Raw genomic sequence first — 18,761 nt, 5'->3', positions numbered from 1 at the left:
TATTCTTGCAGCACATCGTAAGACTGCATGGGTTACCGAGAACGATTGTGTCTGACCAAGGGTCACAATTCACTCCTCGGTTTTGGCGTGCCTTCTGTAAACTGCTCGGAATCTCTTGTGCACTATCCACTAGTTACCATCCACAAACGGACGGCCAAATTGAAAGAGTCAATCGAACCATGGACCAATATTTGAGATGTTTTTTGGCTGAAGGCAGGTCCTCATGGGTTCGGTCACCCTGGTTGGCAGAGTTTTGTTACAATAATGCCAAACATGATTCTTTGGGAATGTCTCTGCATTTCTGTGTGTATGGTCAGGACTGTCAAATGTTACTGGAGGAGGTGCCCAGCTTTAATAAAATCCCGGCGGTAACTGAATGCCTGCAAGAGATTCTTGAGATATAAGAGCAGGCCCGCCAAAATCTGGATAAGGCCAAGGTGAATTATAAGAAACAAGCAGATCGAAGAAGACGTTGTAGCGCTAAATATGTGATTGGTGATTGGGTATGGTTGACCACGCAGCATATTAAATTGTTTGGGTCACAGACATTTTTGCCCTGCTTCATAGGGCCTTATTCTGTGGTGAAATGTGTGTCTGATATGGCAGTTTGATTACGATTGCCTATGCATATGAAGATTCATCATGTGTTCCACGTCTCTCTGGTTAAACCTGCAGCTCCTGGTGTGGTGACACGAAAGGTTCTGGAGGTAATGAAGGATGGTCAGGAGGAATTCGAGGTGCAGAAGATTTTGGACTCCCGGTGGCGAGGCATTCGGCTTTGGTACCTCATATCATGGGTGGGTTGTGTGCCCGAGGATGACTCTTGGGAGCTGACTGAGTGGGACATGGTAAGACAATTTCATTGGGCCCATCCGGGAAAGGCCGGTCCAGGGAAGGGCCCTAGAAGAGGGGGTAATGTAATGAAAAAAAGGGCCTGTTTGGCTAAAAAAACATTTTCACAGGGTTTTTGGGGCGAGCTTGGGTCGTAAACTACAAACCCCATGAGCCTTTGGGGAGGCAGTTGGCTGGAACGAGGCAGGTGAAGTCAACTGCTATTTAAGAACTCCTCTGGCCTGTGCTGCCTGTTGGTGATTGTTGGTGTGGCAGGCACGGGCCTGTGGGAGCAGGTGTGCGGACGATATGTGTGAGGAATTCCCTTCACGCAGGACCTGGGTCTGGCGGTGAAGTGTGTGAAGTCAGGCCCGGCGGTGAAACGCTGCGTGATCGTGCAGCCCTCCATTTCTCGCTGAAGGAGCAGAATCACCGCAGGAGACCATACAACAAAGGGGTATCACTGCCTGAGGAGGTGCCGGCGAGCCCCCCCAGGCCTCAGTTAAGTGGTTTACAGAATGTAGGCTGGTTTTCGTTGTGTGTGGACTGCACTGTCAAGAACTCAAATCTATGCACAACAGCGCTGAATTACAAGTGGCTTAAAAACACACATAGGTGTCATGGCCACAGGCCCCAGAACACAAAAACCACACCATCTAGTGATGGGGGCAATGGGTCACTTGACTCACTTATGTCCCTTTGGAACCCATAAACACAGGGGCCCTGGCTGGACTCAGTCCTGGCACCTCCATCCTTAAGGCTGGTGCTTCGCGTTATTGTGCACTCACGTGCAACGTGATGCTCACCGCTGCTTGGACCAGTTTACTTACCTTTGAAACCAGGTGTTCTCCTGCATACTCACCTCCAGGAAACCGGTGCTTCATCGCTTCATCTGCAGACTCATCTCCTGACAGCCAATGATCTTGATCCCGACTCTGCAGCACCGTGCCCCGCATCCACGAACTCGGACCCTGTGAAGAAGAAGAAAGACAAGCTTAGAACATCCGTCCAAGGGCCGCACCACATTTGAACCCCGCACGCCCCCTAGTTAACAACTTACCAGCTACTATACCGCTGCAGCTTCGTTCCTCGAACTCCGCAGCTTCTGCCGGGCCAGCAACATCACCTGCAAGGGAAGAAACAAACTTTACAATACAACAAAAACAGACAAGGAAAGACAAAGGCAGACAGGAACACCTACCTGAAGTATAGTGGCTTAGTTGCAGCAGGACTGGACTACCACGTGCAAGGGACCAGTGAAGTAACTCGGTCCAGATCATACAAGCGCCCCTGCCAGAAGCAGCAGGCCGGAATGCTCGCCAAAACTAATCAACAGATGAGCTTTCCAAGGACAGCGCATCCCACGTGTACCATGGTTTGGGAGAAGGGGTCTTCAAGGGGATCAGGCGCTCAGGATGGCATACTCATGCCCCCTATTCTCCACGCAGGAGCAGTTCTGAGCAGAATCACCTATTACCACCAGTCACCACATAAGCGCAGAGGGCGAAGTCGGACCCGAGTGACCTCACCTCCGGGAGGGCTGCAACCGTGCCCCAATGCCTCCGCAGAGACCAGGTGAGCATAACAATAGGTTGCGTCCAAGCAATATGAACTCATATTAGCCGACCACAGTTGTTTCAGAAAAAGTAACACTCAGCAAGTGTGGGGCAACAATCAATGCATGACATGAAGTAACGCTATGTTGTTTGTGGCTGCTCATTGATCATTTCATGTTTATCAAGTCATTGGGCCTCATTCCGAGTATGGCGGTAAGGGATAGCGGCCACCGGTAACGAGACCGGTGGCGGTATTCCCTTACCGCCATACTCCGAGTTCCCTCTGCGCCCTCGCCCTTAACGCCTGCTTTGAGCAGGTGTTAAAGTCGAGGGCGCAAAGGGGCCTCCAAGCCAATAACGGTGACCGTAATGAACGGTCACCGTTATTTGCATCTTCCCCATTCCCATTGAGCCCTATGGGGGCTCATTTGGGAATGGGGAAGAGCCTTGGTGAATGGGGAATTACCGCCCCGCCGACCTTGGAATGGGGCGGTGATTCCGCCATCCACCAAGGCGCTGCCGGTCCGGGTACGGCGTCAACCAAGGCATTAATAGCGCCATTGGTTAGCGCCGTACTCGGAATGAGGCCCATTATGTTTGCAAGCCAGTTTCAGTGTCAACCACGGGTTCAGGGGCCACAGTAAAGAAGAGTGAGGCACACTCAGGGGGCATTACTAATTAAGAAGTTCAGTGCCTGCAGATTGTTCACTTTGTATATGTGTTACAAGTATCATGTTACATGTCATCCATGCTTAAAGTGCTTATGTTTGTGGCTCTCTTATGAAAAGTACATGAATAGAAGGCAGAGAAGTCTGTACTCTAATCAAGAAGGTACTAACTCCTTAGGTGCGTAGGGTGCGAGGCAAGTTTATGATGCATGGTTTTGTTATGTTATGTTATCCAACTCCCCTTTTCCGTTTACCCTAAACACCCCCTACCTATCCACAACCTCTCCCTAGCCCTCCTCCCCCTTTAGGCTGCATTGGGGTGCCTGTGTGAATATAAATCAGGAGCCTGTGCCAACCAAAGTATGAGGGGTAAACTGCATTTGGCTTCCGTAGCTAGGAAGGAGTTGTGTGATACTCCAGGGGTGTGACACCTTCTTTCATTAAGCTCTTCATAATTACTATGTCCTGACATTTATTTGCGTTCTTTAATCTTACTTTCTTCTGTACTATCTTCACTACTATAAGCGGGAGGCACATATATAACGGATTAATATACCCTGCTGCTGCTTTTAACTCCTTTAAAGGATACAATGCATGTTTCTCATTGGTTGTGCTATTGTCCTCAGAAGTAGAAAGAGGAGATTAGGGTGTTGTGCCCTCCCCTTCAAGCTAATTAAGCATCCACTCCTTCTCAGGGGGTCTTCTCTCTCACTCTGATACATTTCCATAGTTCTAAAATAGCTAACCTTTTTTGTGACATGTTCCCTGTGTATGCAACATGTAAGTATGTGTTCATGTGTTGCAATACTGTTCTTGATAGGGAACCCTCTTGCGGCCAAGGCATGGGCATTTTGTCAGCTGTGCCTTTTACCCATTCAGCATGATGTTATCTAATTTTAGGTGTGTACCTCAGTAATGTGTTGCACAGGTGTAGAAGGGGATTGTCCCCCATTAATGACAGGTCGTTTTTATCTGTCAATATTTACTGTATAGTTTATTCTGCTATTACTTTAATCAATCAGTATTATATCAATGTTATTCTTTCCTTTTTTCACAATACTAGTGGCTGTAGTATGCGTGCCAAGGGAGCGACTATGGTTTGTAATGTTAATCGCGGGTTTTAGATGGGCTTGTGTGCATTCCGTAGATGCAATCGCACATGCAGCTTTTGGTAATGCTGCGCATCTCCACGGATTCAAAATGATTGATTGCAATTATGTGTTCAGCTTGACTACTGAGCCCACACATTTCCCCTCGGTCATTGTTCAAAACCGACCCACACGCAGAGTCACTCATAAAGTCAGGCACCAAAGCATATAGAAAAACCGCATCAGACTCGCATTCGCTACTCAATGCTTTGCTTACTTGTTTGGGTGCTGATTTCCGCTTTGGATCATTGAGCTCCTGTCCTCTCGTGTTTAGAGTCCACGTCCCACCCAGAGCTCTGTCTGCTGGAGCTCCAGTTGTTCTCTTAGATCCATTTGCGCACAGCAAGATGTTATTTCCTTTAACGTGCCCAATACTGCCGGAGCAGTATCCGCTCCAGCCGGAGGAGCGCAGTGCCTCCAGGTAAGCCCATAGGGCCTGGGCACTTTCCAAGTGGAAATTATTGCACCTCCGAAATTACGCGATGCTAAATCTCTTATTTTAGCAGTAGTCGCAAACTTTTTCATGCAATGCATTTGCCTTCTACAACAGCCTTAGAATAGGCTGATTCTCCTGATTACGCCAACCCAGGCACCTGCCACCATTAAGGACCACAAGGATACACATACTCAAAGATGGCCACCCCTACAGCTGCCTAAGGCCTTCCGCACCTAATCTGTGCCCACATCCCGCCCCGACTCCAGATTGGTGCCTACTTCCTCTTCTGCACCAATCCAGAACGCCGGGAGGCATAGCCGGCTCATCGCACGAAGGCCTGTCTGGAGCCAGTTTGGGGCCAGTTTGGACCATAGATGTAAGTACAACAGTACTACTTTATAATAACAGCGTCCAGGCTCTATATAAATGCTATCCACTAAACCGCTGATCAGAAAAGTGTCCCACTCTCGCATGTGCCTCACCTCAACTGAACTGCTCCCATCCACTGCAACGCCACCTGATGCTGCTTGAACACATTACCCTGGCCCTTACCGTGCAACGTGTGTACCTACAAACCACCAGTCGCTCTAAACTTTTACTTGCAGTCCACCCCTCCAATCCAGTACTCTGTGCCCACTACTGACTTTTACCTCTGCCACCAGCCCATCACCATTGTGCAATCACCCCACTGGTGCGAAAACAGATTCCTGTATAACTGCTTCCTCGCTATAGCGTGACTAGCATACTGGTCTGATTCCACCTGCAAATGTGCACGCAGCCTTCCTATGATCTATGCCACTATCTAACTGCCATTGAAATAGCCTAATTGAACTCGTGTTACACCACCATTAGTGAACTAGCCTATTTTAAACTATTGTTGCCCTACTGCTATTGAACCAGCCTATGTAACCTTGCTACTGTGTTGTGCGTTATGGGTGCTGCCAGACCACATTTGAACTGTGTTGTGCCCTATGGTCGCTCACAGACCACTTTTGAATTGTGTTGTGCCTTATGGTCGCTCCCAGACCACATTTGAACTGTGTTGTGCCCTATGGTCACTCACAGACCACATTTGAAGTGTGTTGTGCCCTATGGTCGCTCACAGACCACATTTGAACTGTGTTGTGCCCTATGGTCGCTCACAGACCACATTTGAACTGTGTTGTGCCCTATGGTCGCTCACAGACCACATTTGAATTGTGTTGTGCCGTATGGTCGCTCCCAGACCACATTTGAATTGTGTTGTGCCTCAGGGTCGCTCCCAGACCACATTTGAATTGTGTTGTGCCCTATGGTCGCCCACAGACCACACTTGAATTGTGTTGTGCCCTATGGTCACTCCCAGACCACATTTGAACTTTGTTGTGCCCTATGGTCGCTCACAGACCACATTTGAATTGTGTTGTGCCTTATGGTCGCTCCCAGACCACATTTGAACTGTGTTGTGCCCTATGGTCGCTCACAGACCACTCTTGAATTGTGTTGTGCCTTATGGTTGCTCCCAGACCACACTTGAACTGTGTTGTGCCCTATGGTCGCTCACAGACCACACTGTGCTGTGCCTTATAGTCGCTCATCTGCGATCCTCCTCCACACACAGCCCCGCCCAACATACCATCATGCCCATAGAGTCCTGCAAGCTCACCATTGCCACCACCACGCTGTTCACTCTCCTCGCAACTCTCACTGCTCTCCAACTCCATATTCCTCTCCATCCTCTCATACCCACACCACTAAGGCCACTCCTCTACCCCAAGCATTTCGCTACCCCGAATACCACACAAGCCCTGCCACCTCGCACACCCTGTGTCGTAATTATGCACAGACTAGAAAGACTTAGAGCTTGCACACAGACCACAGAACTTAGCACACTACCCCTTCCCACAGAATACATAAACTATAGACTGAGTTCCCGCACCACGTCCAAACGCTGCATGGGACACCTACTCTCCCACAGTCTACCACCCACTAACCACACCACACCCCACAATAGCACCTCACATAACATATCAGATACTACCACCACCCGCACCTTCACAAACAAACCACACTCACCTCACATCAAATGTGCCCTCCTCAATGTCCGATCACTCCCAGCTCATGCATCTGATATTCATGACCTCATAACTAACAATAACATTGACCTATTAGCCATCACAGAAACGTGGTTACATGAAGCATCAGGCCCCGCCGTTGCACTTGCGCTACCACCTGTCTTCACCATACTCAGACAGGCCAGATCGAATAGGAGGCGGAGTAGCCCTCATCTACAAGGAGAATTTCCAGCTCCGACCTATCAGCCACCCCTTGACCAACAACTCTGACCTCTTATCGGCCAAACTCACACTGTCACCCAACAGCACCATTAACATTTGCCTACTGTATCGCCCCCCAGGCAACACCCCAGATTCCCATGAAAACATCATTCACACCCTCAGCAATAATATCAAAGCTCCACCAAATCCCTTCTACTAGGAGACCTCAATATCGGTTTCAATGATACTAAGGACAAATCTGCAGTCACTCTCACCAAGGGACTCAATGACCTGGGCTTCACCCAAAAAGTAGAAAGTCCTATTCACGCCAAAGGCTGCATCCTTGACTGGATTGCTGACCATAATTGCCTCTCCACTATCACCTCGAACTCCTCACTGCCTTGGACTGACCACAACTGCGTCGAGTTCTCTATTCCCATCACCAAAAACCACAAAACTCTGACCCCTGCTAGCGCTGCACAAGTAAGAAACTCTAAATAAATCACTGAGGATAACCTGCGCCCATACCTCAATACCCCCGAGTTAGCACTCCCATTCGCTAATGACCCCAATATCCTAGCAGACATCTACAAAGATGAATACTATCAATGAAATAGCACCACTCGAATTGAAAAAAGAGAAGAAATCTCTATACACCAACTCTTGGTTTACTGAAGAACTGCATTCAATGCGATCCCACAAAAGAGCAGCACTAAAAAACTGGCAATCTGACCCCTCCCCCAGTACCAAAAACAAATTCAATTGAATCTCCCACCAATACAAGATAGCTATCACCGATGCCAAAGCCAACGCCTTCAACACACGAATCTCTAATGCCAAATCACACTCTAAAGAGATCTTCGCCATTTTTAATGAGCTCATCTCCCCCCCAATACACCGGACGAAATAATCAAAGATGAAGCTTGGTGTACCAGCATTCAAGCTGCCATGCTACACAAAATTGACCTTCTACAAAAGAAAATCAAAGACCACTGCAAAGCACTTCCTCAAAAGACAGGAACTAAGCCTACCAACGCCCCACCCACCACGTCCAAGCCCACCATACCTGACTTCTCCTTCAGGGACGTCACTGAATCAGAAGTTATCAACCTACTAAAAAATCTCAAACCCTCTCCCTGTAAAGGCGATATCTGCCCACCAAAACTCATCAAAGACTGCGCAGACTGCTTTGCGCCGCTCTTTACGGCATTCATCAATGCGTCCTTTAAAACAGGCATCATCCTAGCCAGCCTCAAAGGGGCCTGGGTCCGGCCTCTCCTAAAAGAATCTACTCTCGACTCCTTTCAACCCAACAACTACAGACCTATAACCACAGTGCCATTCCTCCTGAAATTACTGGACAAAGCTGCACAATGCCAAATCCAACACTTCCTGGAAACCCACTCCATCCTCGGGACTAGGCAATCAGGCTTCCAGAAAGGACATGGCACAGAAACAGCCCTGGTGGATCTGAAGAGTCAGATCACCCAAATCATGGACAAAGGCAAGCCTGCGCTTCTGCTCCTTCTAGATCTCTCAGCCGCTTTCGATCTGGTTGCTCACAAGACTCTCACTTCACACCTCACACACTCAGCCAACTTCTCCAGAGAATCAGCTCTCTAGATCACCTCCTTCCTAGAGGGAAGAGCCATGAAAGTCTTCTCGGACATCGCCAATGCCACTCTCACGACAACCCACTGCGGGGTCCCTCAAGGATCATGCACTGCACCCACACTTTACAACTTGTTCACCAAGCCCCTCTTTGACAAACTCGACTCATACGGCATCACATACACGAACGACGCGGACGACACACAAGTACTTCTACATCTTTCAGGATCATACAACGAAGACACCAAGGCACTCCACACAATCTACTCCATCATCAAGGCATGGATGGCAGTTAATGGCCTCTGCCTCAATGGAGACAAGACCGAAATCATGATATTAGGTCAACAGAACACCCTCGACAAACTTGACAAACTGTACGCTAACTTCTCCATTGACAACTCCATTATCCCCGTATCCACAACTGTAAAGACACTGTGAGTATACCTTGACTCTTCACTATCTATGACTAGACAAGTCAGCGCAATCACTTCCTCATCTGCGCACACCACCAAACTCATAAACGCCATCAAGCCCTACCTCTCTAAACCCAACTGCCTCTCTATAGCTAGAGCAACCATTGGAGCCAAACTGGACTACTGCAATGCACTCCTAGCAGGCACATCAGCCAAAAACCTAAACAGACTACAAGTCACGCAGAACAATGCTCCCTGGGCCGCTCTTAGTATCCCAAGAAGAGAGCATATCACCCATGCCAGGCACTCAGCCCAATGGCTCCCGGTCAAAGAGTGGATCACTCTCAAAATCCTCACCCTCACACACAAATGCTTCTCTCTCTCCGCCCCGGCCTATCTATCAGAAACCATCCTCAAACCATCCTCCTCCCGTCCCACTAGGACGCAATACTCCAACCTACTCTGCATCCCGCGCATCAAAAAAACCAAAGCCGGAGGTCTAAGTTTCCCCTATATTGTAGCCAAGACCTGGAACGCTCTTCCTGCAGACATTAGAGCGGAAAACTCACTCCCGATTTTTCGCAGGAAACTGAAAACCTCATTCCTTGCAAATTAATAGGAAACTCTCATGAACCCATGTAAGTATACTGCATTCCTAATTTGTACATTTCTACTGTAAATATTGTATTGTATGTAAACATTGTATCCTATGTAACCAAGATATTGTCTGTAACATGCGCCACGATGCCCCCGGGCTGACATGCGCTCTACAAATCTGAATAAAATAGATAAATAAATAAAACTGAGTCCGGACCTGGTCCTGATCCTCATAAGACTCCCAAGACTCAGTGCCGACTCTGCGCCGCTCCGCGGAATACTGGTGTTTTTAATGGTAACACCTCCTCATCTGCAATGAAACTGGTAAAAAGTCTTCCAGCACACAAGCTCAGCATAATACAATTGGGAACCTCCACCTCTCCCAAGACTCAGTGCCGACTCCACACTGCTCCGCGGAATACTGGTGTTTTTAATGGTAACACCTCCTCCTCAGCAATGAAGCTGGTAAAAAGACTTGCAGCACACAAGCTCAGCACAATACAATTGGGCACCTCCACCTCTCCCAAGACTCAGTGCTGACTCTGCAAATACTTCACAACAATCAATTTGGGCACATACCATCAATCACCACCCATTCTTCGAAGAATCTTCTTCAAAGACCTTTCCAAGCCTATACAATAATATTCTCTTTGCTTCTTCATTACAGTTCTATCGATTCTCAATAGCCTGTTGTGTTATTATTGACAATCTAAGAACCTTATCTTGCTATATTTTTTTCTCAACTGTTACCCTCCTATGATTGGCGCCAATCACTTATTTTTTAAGGTCTGATAAACAGTCAAGTGATTACTATCGTTCTATATTTCAAAACCACAACCTAAATTAATAAAACTAATGAAATCATATGATTTTTTTCAAACAAATCAACTTTTTACACTAACGTCATCAACAAAAGAAAAATGTGCACAACAATTTCTATGATCGTCTTCTTTACATCCATAGTAAAAGTAGCTCATCTCCATTTTACTCCATTTTAGAGTGTAAAACACATCCTTCATATTGGCCTTGCCTTAGGAATCCCTAATTTTAATACTCCATATTGGAGTGTGATGTGTTTTCTTCTATCTACTTGACAATAGGTATCAAGGAATCTCTCTTCCCCGCTATATGTATTTACACATGTAATTCAATACCTCCCACTTTTATTTGCCACTTTTGATGTTGTACTTAAATCCATTGCTCTGTTCGAGCCCTTTGGTATCATCTCTTCCCCAATCAACCACTTTGCCTTCAGACCATGGGGTGCCTGTGTGGACCGGCCAGGAATTCTTCAAAGGGGCACTGCCGACCATTTCGATTTACACACCTGATTTTTCCACTCTCCATAGGAAACTGTAATCTTACGGCTGATGGTGGAAGACGTAAAATATCTTAGAGTCTGGATCTGAAACACATGCACCGCTACCAAATGAGCACTAGCACCTAGACCGTTCCAAGTGCCGAATGGGATTACCACAATAAATGATCTCAGGCCCAAATAACTGGACAGGTTCAAGGAAGATGGCAAAATACTACTTTATTATCAGTTTAATAGAATAGTAAAACCTGGTGAACAAACAGATTGCAGCTCACACAATACGTCAGCTATGAGATCATCCTACATGGCTAACAGTAAAAACCTACTGGGTGTAGGGATTGGTTAAGGGAAACATATACATATAGTTTGTATGAGTGTTAGTACCATCATTGGATGATCTGGTATACACACCTTTAATTACCTCTAACTATGTAAAATACTAATAAAAGCATAACAACAGCAGCAGATCAACCCGTGCAACAATGAATGGCCCACTATTGCATAGACCCTCATGATGGGTTGGCACTCTCTTAACAAACTTAGACATTCGGCTCATTGGCAGCACATAAGCAACGAAACCCAGGTGCAAGGAAATAACGTCAGACAACTGCCTTTCTTAGTTAATTGTCCTACCTCCTCTCATCAGTTAGGTCCTACGCCAAGGCTTCTTCTTTGTAGTAGACCTTGCTGACTGATCTCTTCCTCAGAACTTTAAAGGGAGTGAAGGTTCATTGCCATCTTCGTCTGGAGCTTCATGAATCATGTGTGAGGAGACCATGATTTTGTCCATTGTGCCCTTCTATTTAATGCTATTTGATTTAATTATATTGTGTGCTATTACTCTCCTTGGCCTCTGGAGACATGGTTGTAACATCCTGCTTGTATTTTCGGCATCTTTAATGGACCAATAATTGGCACTCGGCAATTTTATTAACTCCTTTACTTTATCTACGAGAAATATGTCCTGCATACATAGCTTATCCACTTTGACTCCTCTCGAGCCATGTAGTTACTCTTGCTGCGGCATCCTTTATTCTGAGCCAAATGAATAACCTTTGTTCTTGCACAAATTTGTATTCCAGCACCTGTCAGCATTTCAGCCATGGTTTCCCTTCTCAAGGCTTCTTGCTTACCATTATACGATGCCGATGTCCATTTTCTCAATATGGCTGCTTTACTCGGGTCCTATTTCCTACTTTAGCAAGCTTCCATATTGTCTTATCTGCCTTGCGTGTCTGCATATGTAAATCTACTACATCTCTTGTCACGTATCTTCTTAGTGTATATGGTTTTCTTCATATTCGCAAATATGTTTATTTTTTTCACTTTAATCACATCTTCATTCTTTAGATATCCATACATCGAGTTCAGTGCGCACACATATCTTCTCTCCTTAGTGGCGTCACTTTACATCTGTCAGACTTTACTTATAGTTCTTCTATGTCCAATGGTGTCTGCAGTCTCATGTCTACTGCATCAGTTCGAGGGTACATTCTATACAGTTGGCTGAGTGCAGAGACGTTTTTATGGGAGGGCAAATGGGCACTTGCCCAGGGCCCCCACATTGGAGGGGACCCCACAAGGCTAGCTGATCTGAAGAAGTAAGATTCCATTGTCCACCAGTCTTAAATAGCACACGTCAGTATATTTTATGGGGTGCTGCTGAGGCTCTAAACCCATTGCCTTTCTGTTTTGGCAAGTGCATTCTGCCTTGACCAATTCATCATGTATTGCTTTCTGTGTTCACTGTGGAATACATACTTTGTGTGTTCCTCATGGCACAAATCTGTGGCATTCTTTCCTTCCTGTGGGAATTATATTGATCATGTGCAATAGGCAATGGTGAAATGCATATTGATAAATTGAGTGCCACAATGCTTCAGATGTTAGCTCAGTGTGTGAAGCACCCATTGCAGAGATTTGAGTTCATATGCAAAATGAGAATATCACATTCCAGCAAGGCTGGCTGAGCCTTTCCTATGTCTGAAGTTTATAAACCTGCCTGCATATGTACTTGGTTTTGCAGAACAACATCAGCTATTATCAGCAATTTACCTGTACCAGATAGGGGTTGCTATAAAAACTAACATATCATCCGTATGGTGAAGGTGTAGAAATTGGTTTGTTCAGATGGGGTGTTGTAAAACCTAGGCAATCGCCTCCAACAATTGGCATAAACTGTTAGTCCAAGAGGTGAATAAGTATCCAAATTCAAGATTATGGAACGACAGTGGTCATATTTGTATCCTGGATTTGCCAGCCGACGAGACAGTGATCCTGGTCACATCACCTAATATAACTTACATTACTGTGCTGTCTTCTGGGAGGTTTGCCTTCTTGCATGCTGCTGGTATCGTTTAGCCCATTACTTGATCTTTCTTCTTATGTAGGCCATTTGGGTGGAAAGGTTGGTAGAAGGGTTGGTAGACAGAAGAGAGCGGACCATATGTTGCAGGCCTCAGGCAAGCATATTTTAAGGTCTGCTTGTTTGACACATAAAACGGTTTGCTTTTTGGTAAAAGTCAAAGGTTTTTATGCACGTTTATAAATGAAAATGTCACGAATGATGTCTCGAAAATAATGGATGTCAATATTACACATGTGATTCAATCTTTGGAGCTGGACCTGAAGAGATGGAATGCACTTAAATTGAGTCTCTGGGGGAGAGTGAATGCCATCAAAATGACATCAACACCGCGAATCAACTATGTGCTCAGTGTGCTTCCCCTGGACGTGAAGAAGGGCTATTGGAGAGGAAAATTGAGAGTTTAATCCAGTCTTTTCTCTGGGAGAACAAACAGGCATGCCTCAGCTTGTGGAAATTGCAGCTGCCCCAAGACTGTGGAGGTTTGGGGGTTCCTGACTTTGAGAATTATCATTTGGCCTTTGGAGCCAGGCATCTGGTTCCATTTATTGAAGATTCAGAGGATGTTTGGACGCTGGCGGAATTAAGTAGTTCTTCTCCATTGCCGCCTAGGGCCATACTGTCCACGGTGGATGGATCTGGTTATCGCTCATTTCTGCCGACAAGATTCCTGAGAACTTGTTGGAGGGAACTATGGAAGAAAAGTAAGCGCAAGGTATGTGATAATGATTACATCCCTATCTGGTTGAATCCAGGTATTTTGCTGAATGGGAGGCCGCTATTGTGGTTGAACTGGCTCCTGAGTGGTGTACTATGGTTGAGTGATCTGATGGAAGACGGCAAATGGATTAGCTATAGAAGACTTGCACAAATTAAAGATCTCAGAGACTGTACAATGGGTGAATACAGAAAATTGAGAGGTTTGCTGTGGAACCAGAGAACTGTTGATGGCGGTGGTTGGCAGTTATGGCTACCTGAATATAAGACATTAGGTGGTATGGCGTCCAAAGTATATAGAAATCTGAGCCAACAGTACACGCCAGCAGAGGGGTTGTTAACTAAGTGGTCTGAGGTCTTTGGCTCTGATATTAGTGTGGAGAGGTGGAGGTTTCTTTGTAAAAACATAACTCTGACATCCATTAATCTTGGAGAACAATGCCGCCAAATCAAAATTCTTAATAGAGTGTTTTGGACTCCCCAGAGACTTTATGCGAGAGGGATGATTGACTCAGAGGCCTGTTGGAGGTGTAAGCATGATGCCGGCTCCTTTGAACACTTGATCTGGGACTGTTATGAACTGAGGATATTTTGGAGGAGTGTCACTGAGAAGATTAATGAGGTTCTATTACTGCAAGAGGATTTTGATTATAACACTATCATTTTAGGTGAGGATGATAAAGTGGAAGATCTCACTTATCCACAGAAATGCTGGTTTTTTAGGGCTGCAAATTCTGTGAAAAAAATTGTTTTGAGAAAATGGAAATGTGATGAGAGGCCGACCTGTTCAGAATGGGTGGAGGACTTGAGGCAAGTGGCCAGAATTGAGAAGGTTATCCTTCGCAGGAACAAAAAGTTGACATTTTTTGATGATATGTGGGGTGGGTTTTTGGATGACATGTGATAATAAGTTGGTTTGTTTTGCTTTTTAGATTCTGTGAAGGTTGGGGGTTGTTATGGGGTGTGGATTCTATGCAATAAGTTCTACGATTACAATGCTGATATGTTTGTTGCTTGTATGTTTTCTATACATTTCAATAAACTTAATAATATAAAAATGTCACAAGCCATTGTTTTGGAAGTGTTTAAAGCTGTAAAATACAAACGACAAGCCCAGATTAAATGTGTTAAATCACATTGATTAGTATGCTGGTTCTTATATACTTCTCCTGATGATGTAGAGAATGAAGCTAGAATCATTCCCATTTTGCATAACACCCTTCTATAATATTTTGTTTAAAAATACAAGTCAGTTTTTCTTTATAAAATGATGTTGTTTTAGTTCATGGTAAGAACTCTAAAAGAAAGTGTTCAAATGCAGAAATTGCAGAGTTGGCACAAATCCCAGCTTCCTTCACCCCTTAACCCCTTAACCAATTTGTGATCCTGGGCATCTCATTTAATCTAGTATTGCCTAACCTCTCCATATTGCCAGTCCCTAAACCTTTCAAAATTGTCAGCCCTTCCGAGTGATTTCCTTCTCATTGTATGATCTTCATAAAAGCCTTATTCATGGTTTCACTGTGTTAATAGTGAGCATATTTATTTCGCACACCACAGGCATTTGTTCCTTTGATATCTAATGGCAACACTATTTGAAAACCATACCCCACTTCTAATCTCAGTCTTTCTGGATAAGGACACCTTCCAGGTATCTTATAATCTGCCTCCACTATCCATGCTACGGTATGTGTAGTGTTCTCCTTCCTTCTAATTGGTGGGCTCTATCAATGCATGAGCACCTTTGCATTCTGTGATGCAGCTAATGTGAGTTCTCTGTCTATTATGGGTTACATGTACCTTTTACATACGGTCCTGCATTAATACTACATCTACCTTCCTGGATGTTATTGATAAAAAGTATCCTGTATGTACTAGAACAGTAACCCCTTTGTAGACTGCTAATGTTGGTCTTCAAATGCTAGTTGTTTCTCATTCTGATTAGAGCAAGAATGACGAGGGCAAGGGGACTTAAAGTGAGTAAACGTGATTATTATGCTGTGAGACACCATATCAAACAGGTTGTGAGCACGATGGTGTGGGGAGTGGGGGGCACAACCAATATTCTTGATCCCTTAATTCCTTTGGTTTCGTGGAAGGGGGGCCCAAAGATATCCGTGACCAGGGCCCCAAAAGTGCTTAAAATGGCCCTGGCTGAGTGCAAAACTTCTCTGATACCTTTGATGTTGTATTGGGATGATACCACTGCTTTCTTGCTGTTCTTCCAATATGACGGAGTTGAGAAGGTGGGCTGAATACATGACGTGTATATCTGCCTCTCTATAAAAGTATAACTACTTTCATGCAATCTCAGCTGTTGGCATCTGCATGCAATAATGTTAAATATAGAAATCCATGTACTGTATACAAGCTGATATAACTGACATTGCCTAGGTTTTCATTCCCTCATAGGTACAAGTAACTGTGCCAAATTTGGTCCAGATTGGTGAAACAATGTGGAATTGTATAGGGAACATACGCGAAGCTACAAAGCCTGAGACTTTTGCTGAAGTCCGGGAAAAGGGGTGAGGTGTCTGAATGTCACCTAGCCAGTAATGTCCAGAGGATCCTAACAGGTGACTGTGCATAATTTGGTGCAGATTGGTAAAACAGTGTGGAATTGTATAGGGAACTTACGCAAAGCCACACCCCCACAAACCCACAAACCGACACCCAAATTTGCACTTTTGCTAAAATCCAGGGAAAGGGTGGGGTTTCCAGATGTCATGTAGCCACTAATGTCTCGATGGTGATAACAGGTGACTATGGAAAATTTGGTGCAGATTGGTGAAACGGTGTGGAATTGTATAGGAAAAATAAGCGAAGCTACACATGTTCACTTTTATATATATAGATAAAATATTCCCAGTTTTCTTACTGTAGAACAATCAAACCATACACTTCTTCATCCTGATATTTATTTATCCTCTTCTGTGTATAATTAAACATCAGGATGAGTAAATGATGTATAACTCTATTGTTCTATAGCAAGGAAACTGGGAATATTTGATATACAGTACAATGATTTCTATATAGGTTCACCACTAATAAATAATGACAAACCGCTTGAGGAAAATCCCTAGAATCATTACCCATTGCTGTATTTCTGCAGTGGGATACCCAGAACCTAAAGCTCATTGGATTTGCTGCTTGTGCCCTGACTGATGCATTTAGACTTTGCTGGCATCATACATTCTCCTCTCTTCCTATATCTCTATCTCACTCTCTCTCTTGCTCTCCCCGTTTCTCTGTATCTTTCTTTCTCTCTACATAAAAATGAAATTATGCTCTTTTGAAGAACATTATAGAATGTTCATTAAAGGAAAGCCCTTTCCTGAATGTTCCTTTAAGAAAATCACACTAGCTTCTCTTCTGAATGTAATTTGAAAACAAACAGCAACTATACTCTTTTTTCACCACACCCTCTAGACACTGTTGTATCGCTGTAGAAACAAGTTTACTTTTAGCTAGATGAAACAGTTGAAACAGCCTGCCTGAACTACTTTTATCAAACTTATAAAAAAAGCTTGACATGCTCTGGGACAGTGAATGTTATTACATTTCAGGTTGATAAGGATTAGGCCAAACTAGTTGACTCAGCCCTATTTAAGCAATAATCCCCGAGCCGGGGCGGCATTACCGAGTAAGATAATGCCCCTGGCCCGTATTTAACAGATCCGAGTGTAGCGTAGAGATGGCCTTTACCAAGACCCCAGCAAGGGGATTATTGCCATTAGTAATCCCGGCCTGTTGGACCGGGGTACTAAAAGCTTGTTTTCTTCCTTTCCGAAAGGAAGAAAACAAAAAAAAAGAAAACAAATGGCTGCCGGGGAAGGGAAACCAAAGTCTGTTTTCCCTCTCCATGGTGGCCATTGAAAATAATTTTAAAAAAAGTAAACAAACAAAATGTCTGCAATGGAAAGAGAGAAGGGACTACATGTGCTCCCTTCTCCATTTCCATGACATCCATTAAAAAAATAGGGAAGAAAGTCAGCAAAAAAAATGGCCGCCATGGAAAGGAGACAAGGGACTACGTTTAGTGCCTTCTTCCTTTCCATGGTGGCCTTTCGCAGATCGGGAGCGGACACGCTGGAACAGAAGTGTTTCCAGCATGTCTGCTCCCGATTAGGAGCAAAAAAGCAGGTAAGTTAGGGAAGGATGGAAATCTGTGGAGGTTGTGGGAGGAGAGTGAGCACTTACTTAAATCCCGGGGGAGGGGGGGTGAGGAGAGGGATTACCATGTGGTAATTCCCCCATTCTGAGCCTCCTCATTGGCTGGGAGGCTGCCACCCCCATCCCCCGCATTGCCATCGGGTACTAATAAGGGATAGAAACGTATGCATATTGCTGATCTATGCATACCGTTTCCGCCCACTGACCTTAAGCTGACTGGTGTAGTTTTGCTTGGCAAGCCTACACATTTGTGTGCAAATACAATTAATTGAGAAAGTTTTCTAGTGAAATTCTGTAAGCAGCCATTGGAGAGGATAGCATATGAGAGCCATACCATCTTTCCACCGTAAATTGAGATCTTTTGAGAGCCTATAAGCTATAAATGTTACCTTTTTGGGGTCATGGCCCAGACAAATGCCATCCATCGAGTACACAGCCCCACAAATGTTCTGTTCAGTCAAATGGACGAGATATGATGGATGCAATCCCAAGGAGGGGGCCTGTGCGGAGGGCGTGGAAGACAGACATTTCTAGAAGATCACCCAATAAACTGCTGATATGCCTGTTATATCCAACCACGTCTCCTTAACATCTTCTTTAAGCACTTTCCGTGCATAGCTGCCCCCTTCCCTCCTTGTCCCATCCCCTTCCTTCTTCTTCCCGGCTTCCTCCC

The sequence above is a fragment of the Ambystoma mexicanum genome, chromosome 7q (genome assembly GCF_040938575.1).
Source record: "Ambystoma mexicanum isolate Mex_15411 chromosome 7q, UKY_AmexF1_1, whole genome shotgun sequence".
NCBI lineage: Eukaryota > Metazoa > Chordata > Amphibia > Caudata > Ambystomatidae > Ambystoma > Ambystoma mexicanum.
The sequence above is the reverse complement of the archived record's forward strand: the minus strand, read 5'-3'. Positions refer to the sequence as shown.